Consider the following 14,400-nt stretch of genomic DNA (forward strand, 5'->3'; position numbering starts at 1 on the left):
AATGTGTCCCATTATTAAAGAGGAGGGTTGTGTCTGCATTCCAGATTCTGACAAAAATATGACAGGATTACTGATCGGAAGAAGGAAACCGGTGCTCTTAAAGACCCTACCTTGTCACTTAATGACCGGTGACACTCCTGGTTGGGAGGTGGACTATGGTTCACCCTCAAGAGTCTTCTCACTGTTCTTCCTATTTCCATTATAATCATAATCCTCACGTGTTGTCTCTTTTGCTTTTTTCTCCTCTACTGCCAAGGTGCATGCAAGCAGCTCCTGACTCCTTCACTCAGCGCACAGATGAGTCTTACTACCTGAAACAAATTCACCCCGATGTCCACTCTGGACTCTAAAGCAATGGCCTTTTCTAATAGTTCGCTGCAGGGACAGAGGGTGATGAAGTTTGGTCCATACGTTGAGACATCTCTATGACCCCTGTGAGCTTGAAGAAGTCACAGAAGATGAGGCGTTCAACCTTCAACAACCTTAAAGATTGAAGGACCAAAAACTGGTCAGCGGGGAGATGATGAGGGATGGAAGCAGAAGAATGTTCACCGTTAGCCCAGAAGCCTATCCTCTGCATACTTCCCAGATGGATCAACCAAGCGCTGGTTGCAAAGGATCTCATGACTGCCCGTGAATCGCACCAAGTGTTCATATCGAACTGAATGATGGGCACCAGAGAAATCTTGCAAGAGTAGTTTTAGGAGTCGAAATTCGAAGACATTGATGATGTAATACTCCCTGCAAGTCTCTTCCCCCTCAAGCACTCAGCATATAACCACCAGCTTCTTACAGCCAAAACGCACCTCTTTCTGCCCACGGGTCCTATCACCGTGCTACTCAAACACACTTACTGAGTTGCACCATAGAACATCTCAAGAATTCTTTCTTGGCCGCTGTGCTCAACCACCCTGAAACAATATTGTGATTGGTATAAATATATATTTGGTCTTCTCCCTGATTCCTGGCACAGAGCTCCTAAAACCCAGAGAATTTCCTAAGTGATTAAGAGCAATAAAGATGTCTTTTGTTATTCATAGCATTCCACACCCCTTGAAAACACACCAGAGTTCACGTTAATGAGGTGACTTTTAGAAAACCCCTAAGTGTGGAGGCTTGTTGCCAGGGGGAATCAACTAAATGATTAGGGTTGGAACTTTCAGTCCAAACCTGACCTCCAGGGAGGGGAGAGGGGCTAGAGATGGAGTCCAATTACCAAAGGCAGCCCAAAAGGACAGAACGCAGACATGTTCCAGGTTGGTGGACACGTGGAGGTGTGGGGAGAGTGGTGCCCCATGAAAGGATATGGGAGCTCCACGATGCTTCCCTGATACCTTGCCCTATGTATCTTCTCCCATCTGGCTGTTCTGAGTTGTATCTTTTTTTTTATGTTTATTTATTTTGAGAGAGAGAGAAAGAGTGTGGCATGCCTATGAGCAGGGGAGAGAGGGAGAGGGAGAGGGAGAGGGAGAGAGAGAGAGAGAGAGAGAGAGAGAGAGAGAGAGAGAGAGAGAGAAACCCAAGCAGGCTCTGCATGATCAGCGCAGAGCCCGATGCGGGGCTCAATCTCATGAACCGTGAGATCACGACCTGAGCCCAAACCAAGAGTCAGACACTTAACCGACTGAGCCTCCCCGGGCCCCGGAGTTACAGCTTTTATAATAAACTGGTCATCTGGTAAGTAAACTGTTTTCCTGAGTTCAGTGAACTAACTACTCCAGCCAATTCATCAAACCTGAGGAGGGGGTGGTGGGAACCTCTGATGCACGGCGGGGGAGTCAGAAGCACAGGGGACACCCTGCACTCGCATCGGAGGAGGGGAAGGAGAGGGACAGTCCGGTGGGACTAGTCTGGTGCCGTGTCCCGGCAGCGTCAGGACTGGTACCACAGAATCGCCGGATGTGTGGAACCCACACGTCTGGTACCAGAAGTCAGGTGGTGTTGGAGTGAACCACTGAAGGGTGAGGAGACACATGGCAGACGAGTGTTTCCTCCAAATCCCTCAGATTGAATCAAGCAACAGTGATGAGGGAGCACAGGGGAAGCTGACACCCTGCAAATGCCCAGCCACCCTCTCCAGTGGGACCCGTGTGACACTCCTCAGACACTCCTGGCCGCCAAAGAACAAAGGAAACAGAAAACGAATGGTTAACTGATAGAGATCAAAGCCATAGAAGACGCGAGTCTCCATCAGTTTACAACGGTCTTAATAAATTACAAGAAACAGGCAATCTTATCAACAGCCGAACCTCCAGAAACCGACACACTTAATTTCCTGGAGCCCCCAGATCACCCTCCCCTCCACGGTGATGTGGGGAACAAAGGCAAGATGACAATACAAATAAAATTAAATTTCTTGGGTGCCCGCATGCCTCAGTCGGTTAAGCGTCCCACTTCGGCTCAGGTCATGATCTCGCGATTCCCAAGTTCGAGCCCCGTGTCAGGCTCTGTGCTGACAGCTCAGAGCCTGGAGCCTGCTTCGAATTCTGTGTCTCCCTTTCTCTCTGCCATCCCCCCCTTCTTCCTCTCTCTCTCTCTCAAAAATAAACATTAAAAACATGTTTTAATTAAATTTCTTTATAATCTGCAGCCCATTGACAAATATTTGAGATAGAGTAAAAACATTCCTCCAATAAACTCCCAACTGTCTTGTCTTAATGTTAATGCCTTACTCAAGGGAAATCCACCCCAACTTGACAATAACAAGGTCTCCAGTAGCTTTTGAGCCCTCATTAGCATAAGAAAGTCCTTCCGGAGACCTCCCTTTTTCCTTACTTCCCCCAACTCCCAGGTATACATAATCAGTCACTCTTCACAACCCCAGGGCAGCTCTTTCTGCCCACAGGTCCTGTCCCCATGCTTTGATAAAATCACCTTTTTAAGGGGTGCCTGGGTGGCTCAGTCGGTTAAGCATCCAACCTTGGCTCAGGTCATGATCTCACAGTTCAGGAGGTTGAGCCCCACGTTGGGCTCTGTGCTGACAGCCAAGAGCCTGAAACCTGCCTCAGATTCTGTGTCTCTGTCTTTCCCTCTGCCCCTCCCCTACTCACGCTCTTTCTCTCTCCCTCTCTCTTTCTCTCAAAACTAAATGAACTTTAAAATTTTTATCATCCTTTTGCACCAAAAATGTCGCAAGAATTCTTTCTTGGCCGTCAGCTTCGGACCCCACCACCAATCCAAAACAGCATCACTAGGAGGTGTGGCCACACTTGGGAATCAGGTAATGAGGAGGCCGACCATTTGGGAAGGCAGTTCTATGGAGCCCTGAGCCCTGGACTTGACCGCAGAGGTGGGGCTCCAGTCCCCAGAAAAGGCATCTCCAGAGAAGACAGGGCTGCGGGGACCCGAGGGGAGCCCTGTCCTAAGGAGGACTGGGACTAAGAGCAGCAACTGGGACCCGAGAACCGGGTGCCGGTCTGGTTAGCAAAGAAAATAAGTACGATGGGCACACCCAGTGCTCGGCCTGGAGACCGGTGGCTGAGGACCAGTTCTCATGGCAAATGAGGGGCTGAGCTTTAAATCCCGCCCGCCTGGCGTCTGTCGTGATCATGGATTTAAGAGTGGAGATAAGCAAGACGGACACCAACCCTGGTCTTGGAGGGTTTTTTAAAAAATACATAATTTCAAGCTATCAAAGACAAGTACAGAGAGTCTGGCTACAGAGCCAAAGTATTAATCTATGACGTTCCCGGCAGCTTGAGCAAACATATGGAAGTGGGACGCAGAAGACATGTTAAGGAAACTGTTTATTACAGTTGGGATAAAATAAAAGGTAAATGTTGGAATGAAACTGGGAGATAAGATTAGAAAAGCATGGTCTTAAATGCCAGCCTAAGGGGTTTATATGGAGGGGGAGGGGGTGGGCAGGAAGGAAAGGGCATGTGCTGAACCACATCTGAAAGATTAATTTGCTGGCACCAACAGTAGAAATGCGGTCAATATTAATATAAAAATACTGTTTAGAAGACATCTTCTCTACCAGTTTTATTAGCGCGGAGTTTGTGGGTGAGAAGGTAGAACCGGGTAGAAACATCTCTGCAAATAGAAAGTGGTCAGAGAGGAAGGAAACATCAGTGTCACGCACCATGATTATGTGAAGAAACAGGAGGGCTCAGGACACAGAGCCCATTGGAAAGTTATGCATAAAAAGAGGACAACATGGGTGCCCGGGTGGCTCAGACAGTGAAGCATCCAACTCTTGATTTCATCTCATGATCTCACGGTTTGTGAGATCGAGCCCCGCCATTGGGTTCTACACTGAAATTCAAAGAATTTATTGCTTTAGGTATAAAGGCATTTTGATGTGGCCTTACCTCCTAATTCTGTCCTTTAATTAGTCTATATATATAAACATTTACTCAGTTTTACTCTTTGCATCTTTAACCTATTGGCTCAAGTGTACGGGTCTTTAAAAATAGCAACAATGGGGCTCCTGGGTGGCTCAGTCGCTTAAGCATCCGACTTTGGCTCAGGTCATGATCTCACAGCTTGTGAGTTCAAGGCCCGCATCGGGCTCTGTGCTGACGGCTCAGAGCCTCGAGCCTGCTTTGGATTCTGTGTCTCCCTCTCTCGCTGCCCCTCCCCTGTCATGCTCTGCCTCTCTCTGTCTCAAAAATAAAAACATTAAAAAAATCTTTTTTAAAAATAGCAACAAAAAGCCAGTACTTCTGTTGTGACCTTAGGAAACTATCTGTTGTCATCTTTTTTTTTCAATGTTTATTTGTTTATTTACTTTTGAGGCGGGGGGGGGGCAGAGAGAGAGGTAGACACAGAATCCCAAACGGGCTCTGCACTGCCAGCACAGAGCCCGACGTGAGGCTCGAACCCACGATCAGCTCAGATCATGACCTGAGCTGAAGTTGGACACTCAGCCGGCCGAGCCACCAGACACCCCCAATTCTTGAATCATTTAATAAAGCCAATTAGATCTTCAAATTTACTTAGCTGAATTTTGTTTTTTAACAGGAGAAAGTTTCTCTGAAAGGTGAAATTAAACGGACGCGAATTAAGGGGGTGAGCAGAGGACAGTCAGGTAAGAGAGGAGTGAATTCTAGCAGAAGGTCCATCCTCAGCTTAGGTTCTGAGGAAGGGCCCAGCATATTGGAAGGAAAGTGTGGCTGGAACACAATGACCCACAGAGAAATTCTGATAAAATCAGGAAGGAAATAGAGGAGTTAGATCATACTGCGCCTTATAAGCCATTTTATTGTCTGTATTTTAATTTTTAAGTGCCTAAAAACCACTTGTAATTTTAAAGAGTTGAGGCAAAGTTAGGGGCTTATCTTTTAGACTCACACAACTGTACTTATTACTAATAACAGTGAACAAATCCATCTCTGGTTACATCTAACTTTTACTAGAGAGAGGACTTTCTCTTCCTGTAACTATCAGGACTTCCTTACGCATTCAGTCACCTGTACTTACCCACTGACAGTTACAATGAATAAAGCATTCAAGCTCTCAAAAAAAAAAAAAAAAAAAATCAACTATTGCAAAGGCAATATTTTTTTTCTAATTCCAGACTGATACATCTTTATTTTAATAATACCGCAAAAAAAGTGTTCCCTAATCACAAACCGTAGTGATTATATCTACATAATAAAAAACACAAAAGTAATGCTTCCATTCAGATAGCATTGGGAAGGGGAACAGGACCTAAGGAACTGGTGTATTAAGAGGAGACTGAAATTTGTTACCAAGTAACTACTGAAGCTTATGATTTACTCCTGTTAGAATAAAGATTTTGGGGCACCTGGGTGGCTCAGTCAGTTAAGCGTCCAACTCTTGGTTTCAGCTCAGGTTATGATCTCACAGTTCATGAGATCGAGCCCGACATTGGGATTCTCGCTCTCTCCTCTCTCTGTTCCTCCTGTGCTGTGCACTCTCTCTCAAAATAAATAAACTTAAAAAAAAAAAAAAAAAAAGAATCAGGGCATCTGGGTGGCTCAGTCGGTTGAGCGTCCGACTTCGGCTCAGGTCATAATCTCACGGTTTGTGAGTTCGAGCCCCGAGTCAGGCTCTGTGCTGTCAGCTCAGAGCCTGGAGCCTGCTTCGGATTCTGTGTCTCCTTCTCTCTCTGCCCCTCCCCTGCTTGTGCTCTGTCTCTCTCTGTCTCTCAAAAATAAATAAGTGTTAAAAGAAAAAAATTAAAAAAAAAAAACAATCAAGATTTTCTCAGTAACAAAAAATAGTATTTCTAAGCACCTCACCCATATAAACTCATTCAACTTCCATAACAACCCTATCCAATAGGTAATATATGTTTATCCCTAATTTCCAGATAAGAATATTTAGGCCCAGATGGGTTAAGTAGCTTGCCCATGGAGACTCAGCCCAGGTTTTAACCTCTGGGTACAACACCTCCCAATAATGATGTCACCCTCATTCCTGGGCTCTTTCCTTAGAGGTGGATTTCAGCTGGTTTCCTGGATACATTCTTGGAAGTAGGGTATTATCCCCAGGAGCTTAATTTGCGCCACGAGAAAACAAAAAAGACTTAAGAATTGCACTACTACGGGAAGAAAACCTAAGCATGCGCTGATCTTTATTTCCTCAACTATACTGAACTTCATGAGAGCAACAATAGCAATGACCATTTACTGAGCATCTCTCACTCGCTACACCAGTCCGTCCACCTTAGTAACCTCATTGGATATTCCTAACAAGCTACTATTGGTCCCAATTCACATTTATAGAAGATGAGATTAAGAAGTTCGGCATGTTTATTCTAAAGCTCCTGTTCTGCTTATACCACATACTGTCTATAGGTCAAGACACGTTCCTCTGGGCTGCTGAGTCTATGGAATCAGGGGTTATATAAATACTACTCCATTTGTATAAAACCTTGTACATTTGACTGGTTTAGGAGCTTTGTCAGAGGGAAGAGACATTTCCCCTTTGTTCCAATTCCATTGCTCTAGGATTAAGAGTGCAGAAGGAGAACCAATTAGGGGTTGCTGCTTCCTTCCTAGGAAAGCTCCATGACAACAGGTACTACACGGGGCTTGGTCAATGCCACGTCCTCAATGCCCAAGAAGGGGCCTGACTTCAGTAAATGCTCAGTAAACTTCACGAGTCTGGCTTAGGACGAACCAATTTGAGCATAAGTCTCCGTCGTCCTTCGATACCAAAGAAGCAAAATCACTTAGCAAAGAAGTGAATCCATCATCGTTTTTTTTTATTTTTGTTAACGTTTATTTATTTTTGAGACAGAGAGAGACACAGCATGAACGGGGGAGGGTCAGAGAGAGAGAGGGAGACACAGAATCTGAAACAGGCTCCGGGCTCTGAGCTGTGAGCACAGAGCCCGACGCGGGGCTCGAACTCACGGACCGCGAGATCATGACCTGGGCCGGAGTCGGACGCTTAACTGACTGAGCCACCCAGGCGCCCCAATCCATCATCATTCTTAACAAAATCCCCACCAACATAAAATCATGAATTATCCACAGAGGTTGATCCACAAAGTTTTAATATTTTAAAGATAAAACCAGTAAAGAATCCTTCACATTGCAAAACAAAACAAAACAAAACACAGATCATCTTATTTGAAACTCTGATTCAGAGTGTATAAGACTAAAGCATTCCAAAAGGATGGGACACCAGAATGGAAAGAGACGGGAGTTGGCCTTTGGGAACTTGGGGTCTAGTCCTGGTTCCGGGGTTCTCCTAGTAACAGTGACACGGCCACAGCCAGCCCTATAGTCCCCCAGGCCTGGTTTTCCCAGATAAAGGCTAAAGGGATTAATCCGATGATTTCCAAGGTCCATAACGGTTTCTCCATTCCATGGCTCTAGGTTGGGAGATGCCACCAGACTCTGACGTGGCCAGTTAAGAGGGTGACAAGCTTCAAGGACTAAGAGACGTCAGAGCTAGTCTTTGAGGGAGGCGAAGACCTACCAAATTGGAATTTATCAGAAAACATCAGCTATACTGTCTGGGCTGCTGTTTTTGAGAAAGAGTTATGAAGCTTGAGAGCCATTTGGAAGACCACAGTCCTTTGAATTAAGTGCACGTTACTTTTCCTCTAGTGACATTAAAGGACACTGAGGATCTCCTTGTGGGACGGCCCCCAGCCATCTGCTTCTTGGATGTTTCAGTACAACCGTAAGCCAAACGGCTGGCAGGATCAGTAGACACAAACCAGGTAATTAAAGGCGGAATCATTTTACTTTATCATGAACTGCAACTGGGTATATTCTATTTTTTTAAAGAATTATATTAATCAAAATATTTCACAAAATGAAATCACACACCTAAATGCAACAGGCAAAACCATACAACTCCTAGAAGATAACACGAGAGAAAATCTAGATGACCTTGGGTAGGGTGAGGACTTTCTAGATACAACACAGAGGCCCAATCCATGAATAAAATAATTGATAAGCCAGATTTCATTGAATTTTTTTTAACGTTTATTTTTGAAAGACAGAATGTGAGCAGGGGAGGGGCAGAGAAAGAGAGGGAGACACAGAATCCGAAGCAAGCTTCAGGCTCTGAGTTGTCAGCATAGAGCCTGATGCGGGGCTCAAACCCACGAGCCTCAAGACGGTGACCTGAACCGAAGTCAGACGCCTAACCAACTGAGCCACCCAGGTGCCCCAAGCCAGATTTCACTAGGAACGAAAAGTTCCGTTCTGCAAAAGACAGTATCAACAGACTCACACAAGCTACAGGCTGGGAGAAGATATTTGCAAAAGACACGGCTGATAAAGATCTGTTATACAAAGTCCACAAAAATGTGGAATATTTTTTTCAAGATTTCAAGCAACCTCTACACCCAACAGGGGGCTCGAACTCACAAACCCAAGATCAAGAGTCAGATGCTCCACTGACTGGGCCAGCCAGGTGCCCCCCAAAAGCTCTTAAGACAGAGAATCCAATTTAAAAAATGGGCCAGAGTTTAACAGACATCTCATCAAAGAAGATATACAGATGGCAAATAATAATAATAACAATAAGCCTACAAACAGATGCTCCACGTCATAGGTCATTGGGGAAATGCAAATTAAGTAACAATGAGATACCATGACCCATTCACATGAATTGCCAAAACCCGAAACAACACCATCAAATCTTGGTGAGAATGTGAAGCAACCGGAAATCTCCTTCACCTGCTGGTAGGAATGCAAAACCAGTACAGCCGCTTTGAAGACAGTTTGGCAGTTTCTTACCAAACTAAACACACTTTTTTTTTTTTTTTTTTAGAATTTGGGTTTATTTATTTATTTTGAGAGAGAGAGAGAGAGAGAGAGCGCGCTTGCGCAAGCAGGGGAGGGGCAGAGAGGGAATCCTGAGCAGGCTCTGCACTGTCAGCACACAGCCTGACATGGTACTTGAACTCACAGCGAGATCACGACCTGAGCTGAAGTCAGACGCTCAACTGACTGAGCCACCCAGGCGCCCCTAAACACACTCTCAATACGCCATCCGACAGGGGCGCCTGGGTGGCTCAGTCGGTCAAGCATCTGACTTCAGGTCATGATCTCACAGTTTGTGAGCTGGAGGCCCGCATCAGGTTCTCTGCTGTCGGTGTGGAGCCCCCTTCAGATCCTCTGTCTCCCTCTCTCTCTGCCTCTCCCCCGCTCACTCTCCCTCAAAAATAAACAAACGTCAAAAAAGAAAACACACTATCCAGCAGTCATGCTTGTTGGTATTTACCCAAAGGAGTTGAAAACTTATGTCCACACAAAGACCTGTGTGACAGCTTTAGTCACAATGGCCAAAGCCTTAAAGCAACCAAGAGGTCCTTCAGTAGGTAAAGGGATTAATAAACTGTGGTAATCTAGACAACGGACTATTATTCAGCATTAAAAAGAAATGAACTCTCAAGCTGCGAAAACACATGGGGGAAACTTAAATGCATATTACTGAGGGGAAGAAGCCAATATGAGTGGGCTACATACTGTATAATTCCAAGTATATGACATTCTGAAAAAGGCAAAACCATGAAGACAGTAAGAAGACGAGTGGTTGCAGGGCTCGGGATGAAGGGATAACTAGGCAGAGCACAGTGGGAACACGCTGCACGACTCCATGATGATGTGCACATGTCCTTGTACACCTGTCCAAACCCAAAGAATGCACAACACCAAGAATGAACCATAATGTAAACTATGGACTTCGGGGAATTATGATGTCTCAATGTTGGTTCATCAACTCTTAATGTACCAGTGCACTGGGGGGCAGGTGGGGGGGGTGTTGATAATAGGGGAGACTGTGGATATGCGGGGGTTAAAGAGTAGATGGGAAATTCTGTACCTTCCCCTCAATTTTGCTGTGAACCTGAAAACTGTAATCAATCAATAAAATATTGAAAAAAATTTTAATTGCATGTGCATAATTCAAAAAGACACAAAAAAGCTCACATATACGGTTTCTAAGCAAAAGAGGCTGAATCAAGATTTGAACTATGCCTTTCCTCTTTGCAGAAGTACAGACTATCATTCTGAAAGGAGCAGTGAAACTTGAAGAATACTTTACTTAAGGACAGATAGATGACAGTCACAGATCATCGATCCCATTTGCTGGCACTGAGAAAGGAAAATATCAGGTGACAGAGCCAGAGGATCTACAACACCTCTAGGGGATGTCCTGAGTTGGCCATGACAACACCTTCTAATACCACATCAAGTAATAATTCAGTAAAAGTATGTCAGATGTCAATAAAACATGACATCAAGATGCTGTTCTTTTGCTAATCTGACTTGATCCTGAAGTATATTTAAAACTAGCATAGGGGCACCTGGGTGGCTCAGCCAAAGGTCTGACTTTGGCTCAGGTCATGATCTTGCCATTCGGGGCTTCGAGCCCCGAGTCAGGCTCTGTGCTGACAGCTCAGAACCTGGAGCCTGCTTCTGATTCTGTCTCTCCCTCTCTCTCTCTCCCACTTCCCACACTCACACTCTCTCTCTCTCTCTCTCTCAAAACTAAAGAAAAATTATAAAATAAATAAAAAATAAAAGAACTATCTCGTATAATGTATGAGCTACGTATCTTTTGAGCAATCTCCCTCAATACTGCTTCTCTCAAACAAGGCATTGATAAATACTGGGTGGCAGGGAGCTTGTTTATCCTCCCTTAGGGACACGTCTGGAGTAGCAAGACAAATACAAATCCACTTGCCTTAACAGGAAGTCTAAGAGCAGAGCGAAGATTCTTCCATAAAGCTGAGGAGCATTACAGGAATGCAGACTTGAATAAAAAGCCAGCTCACCGCAGCTTTGGGGAAACTAAAACAGGCAAGGTCAAGACTCTCCTCTGAAAATCAGGCAGACTAACGGATGATCAAGATGCCAATATTCTAGGACACATAGCTTGACCTTGAGCATCTGAGTCAGAAAAACGCCTGAGGGAGAAATAACCAGACATCTTCAGCCAACCTAAAGTGTACGTCTAGATTCATGACCTGAATCGGTGTTTCTTCCTCTTGCACAAACAAGGAACATTATTTGTAAAATGTTCTCCAAAATGCGTTATCTACACAGATGTATTGAATGTGTGACTCTTCATCAAGGTATACCCACGTATGTGTATATGTGCATTTTACTTTTAAAAATTTTATTTTGGGGGAGCCTGGGTAGCTCAGTCGGTTAAGCGTCCAACTTTGGCTCAGGCCATTTTCTCACGGTTCATGAGTTCGAGCCCTGCATCAGGTTCTGTGCTGACAACTCAGAGCCTGGAGCCTGCTTTAGATTCTGTGTCTCCCTCTCTCTCTGCCACTCCCCCACTCGCACTCTGATCTCTTTCTCAAAAATAAACATTTTTTAAAAATTAAAAATTTTATTTATATCTATATATATTAAATGTGTGTATGCGTTTATATACACACGTATGTAAAAATAACCGATAACAAGGTATTGATACTCAACTAATGAAAAAAATGATATATTTATGGAATTATTATTTACAACCATTTAAAATGTGGAAACATCTAGAAAATAAGTTCCAGGAGCAACAGCTGATGCATAGATATAGATATAGATGCATAGATATAGAAAAATTATAGAAAAATTATTCCCTCACCTAGGTATGACCTTTTCGCTGAGTTTTCATAAAGAATTGCTTGGATTTTAATTTTATAGCCACTCTTTGAAAAAAAAAAAAAAAACTTAAAAAAAATTTTTTTTGACAGAGAGCGAGTGAGCATGGGAGGGGCAGAGAGAAAGGATGACAGAAAATCCCAAGCAGGCTCAGCACTGTCAGCACAGAGCCCAATACGGAGCTCAATCCTAGAACCGTGAGATCCCGACCTGAGCCAAAACCAAGAGTTGGACACTTATCCGACTGAGCCACCCAGGTGCCCGAAAACTCCAAATATTTTTAAAAGACAGAAAAGGAAGGAAAAAGGACACATGGATCCTGAAGCCTGGAAAATGTTAGAGTAGTTTCCTTTTTTTAATTTACTACACTACTTATTAATTCTTATTTATTTCCTATGAAAAAGACTTATTTTTTATGTTTATTTATTTTGAGAGAGAGAGCATCAGCAGAGGAGGGGCAGGCAGAGAGAGGGAGAGAGCATCCCAAGCAGGCTCTGCACTGTCAGCCTGACACAGGCTCGAACCCACGAACCATGAGATCATGACCTGAGTCGATATTAAGAGTCAGATGCTTAACTGACTGAGTCACCCAGGCACCCCTGAAAAAGGTTTTTAAAATCAACCAAATGGAACAAAGTGTCATTTTACATCATTAACAAAATTATATGCTATCATTCAAAACTGAGGGACAAAGAGTTTCCCAGACAAGTGAAAACTAAAGGAGTTCATCACCACTAAATCGATCTTACAAAAAATGTTAAAGGGTCTTCTTTAAGAAAAAGCTGTGGGGCGCCTGGGTGGCTCAGTCGGTTAAGCGTCTGACTTCAGCTCAGGTCACGATCTCGCGGTCCGTGAGTTCGAGCCCCGCGTCGGGCTCTGGGCTGATGGCTCAGAGCCTGGAGCCTGCTTCCGATTCTGTGTCTCCCTCTCTCTCTGCCCCTTCCCCATTCATGCTCTGTCTCTCTCTGTCTCAAAAATAAATAAACGTTTAAAAAAAAGAAAAAGAAAAAGCTGTGACTAAGGGCACCCAGGGTGGTTCAGTCAGTTAAGTGGCCTACTCTTGATCTCAGCTCAGGTCTTGATCTTGGGGTCATGACTTCAAGTCCTACATTGGGCTCCATGCTGGGCATAAGGCCTATTTAAAAAAAAAAAAAAAAAAAAAAAGGGAAAAGAAAAGGCTGTAACTAGAAATAACAAAATAAAGGGAAAAAATCTCCCTGGTAGAGGCAAATACTTCATAAAGCCAGTGGATGAGCCACTTAAAAAGCTACCATGGACATTAAATGACAAAAATGGGAAGATCAACTATAATTGCAATAACTAGTTAAGGGATACAAAAACAGATGGAAAATACGATCACAAGAACATAAAATGTGAATGAGGAGAGTAAAAATGTAAGACTTGGAGAATGCATTCAAACTTTAGCGACTATCAGCTTAAAATAGACTGCTATATATATATAGGTAGATAGATATGAAACTCATGGTAACCACAAACCAAAAACCTATAAAAGATATACAAAAAATAGAGAATGGAACCCAAAATAACACTAAAGAAAACCAGCAAACCACAAGGGAAGAGGCCAAAAGAAGACACAGAAAAGAGCTACAAAAACAACCAGAACACAGTTAACAGAATGGCAATAAGTGCATACCTCTCAGTAATTACTTGAAATGTAAATGCCTCCAATCATAAGACATATAGTGAATGAAAAGATAAAGAAAAGATAAAGAAAATAAGACCCATCTATATGCTGCCTCCAAAGACACATACAGATTGAAAGTGAAAGGATGGAAAAAGATATTCCATGCAGATGAAAATACTCAGAAGTAGCAATACTCTTGTTAGACAAATTCGACTTTAAAACAAACATTGTAACAAAAAACAAAGACAGGCATTACATAATGATAAAGAGGTCAATCCAAGAAGAGGATATAACATTTGTGAATATGAATGCACCCAACACAGAGGCACTTGCTATATTATATATAAAGGAAATATTAACAGACATAAAGGGAGAAATCAACAGCAATACAATAATTGTAGGGGACTTTAAGACCTCACATCAATAAACAGATCATCCAGACAGAAAACCAACAAGGAAACACTGGCCTTAAAAGACATGTTGGACCAGATGGACTTAACAGATATTTGCAGAACATTCCGTCCAAAAGCAAAATACACATTCCTCTCAAGTGCACGTGGAACATTCTCCAAGATAGAACACATGTTAGACCACAAAACAAGTTTCAATAAATTCAAGAAATTAAAATCGTATCAAGCATCTTTTCTTTTTTTTTTTTTAATTTTTTTTTTCAACGTTTATTTATTTTTGGGACAGAGAGAGACAGAGCATGAA

At 43.4% G+C, this 14,400-nt stretch overlaps 1 protein-coding gene across 1 annotated transcript in view; it reads right to left on the minus strand.

Annotated features, from left to right (window-relative positions):
* The window catches only part of MPP7 (MAGUK p55 scaffold protein 7), a 299,853-nt gene that overhangs the window by 256,719 nt on the left and 28,734 nt on the right, over window positions 1-14,400 (minus strand). The gene's annotated exons all lie outside the window — the stretch shown is intronic.

Source organism: Lynx rufus, unplaced genomic scaffold, assembly GCF_022079265.1.
Source record: "Lynx rufus isolate CCGP_SWC_20201006 ecotype Redwood Valley unplaced genomic scaffold, mLynRuf1.p SCAF_7, whole genome shotgun sequence".
Classification (NCBI taxonomy): Eukaryota; Metazoa; Chordata; class Mammalia; order Carnivora; family Felidae; genus Lynx; species Lynx rufus.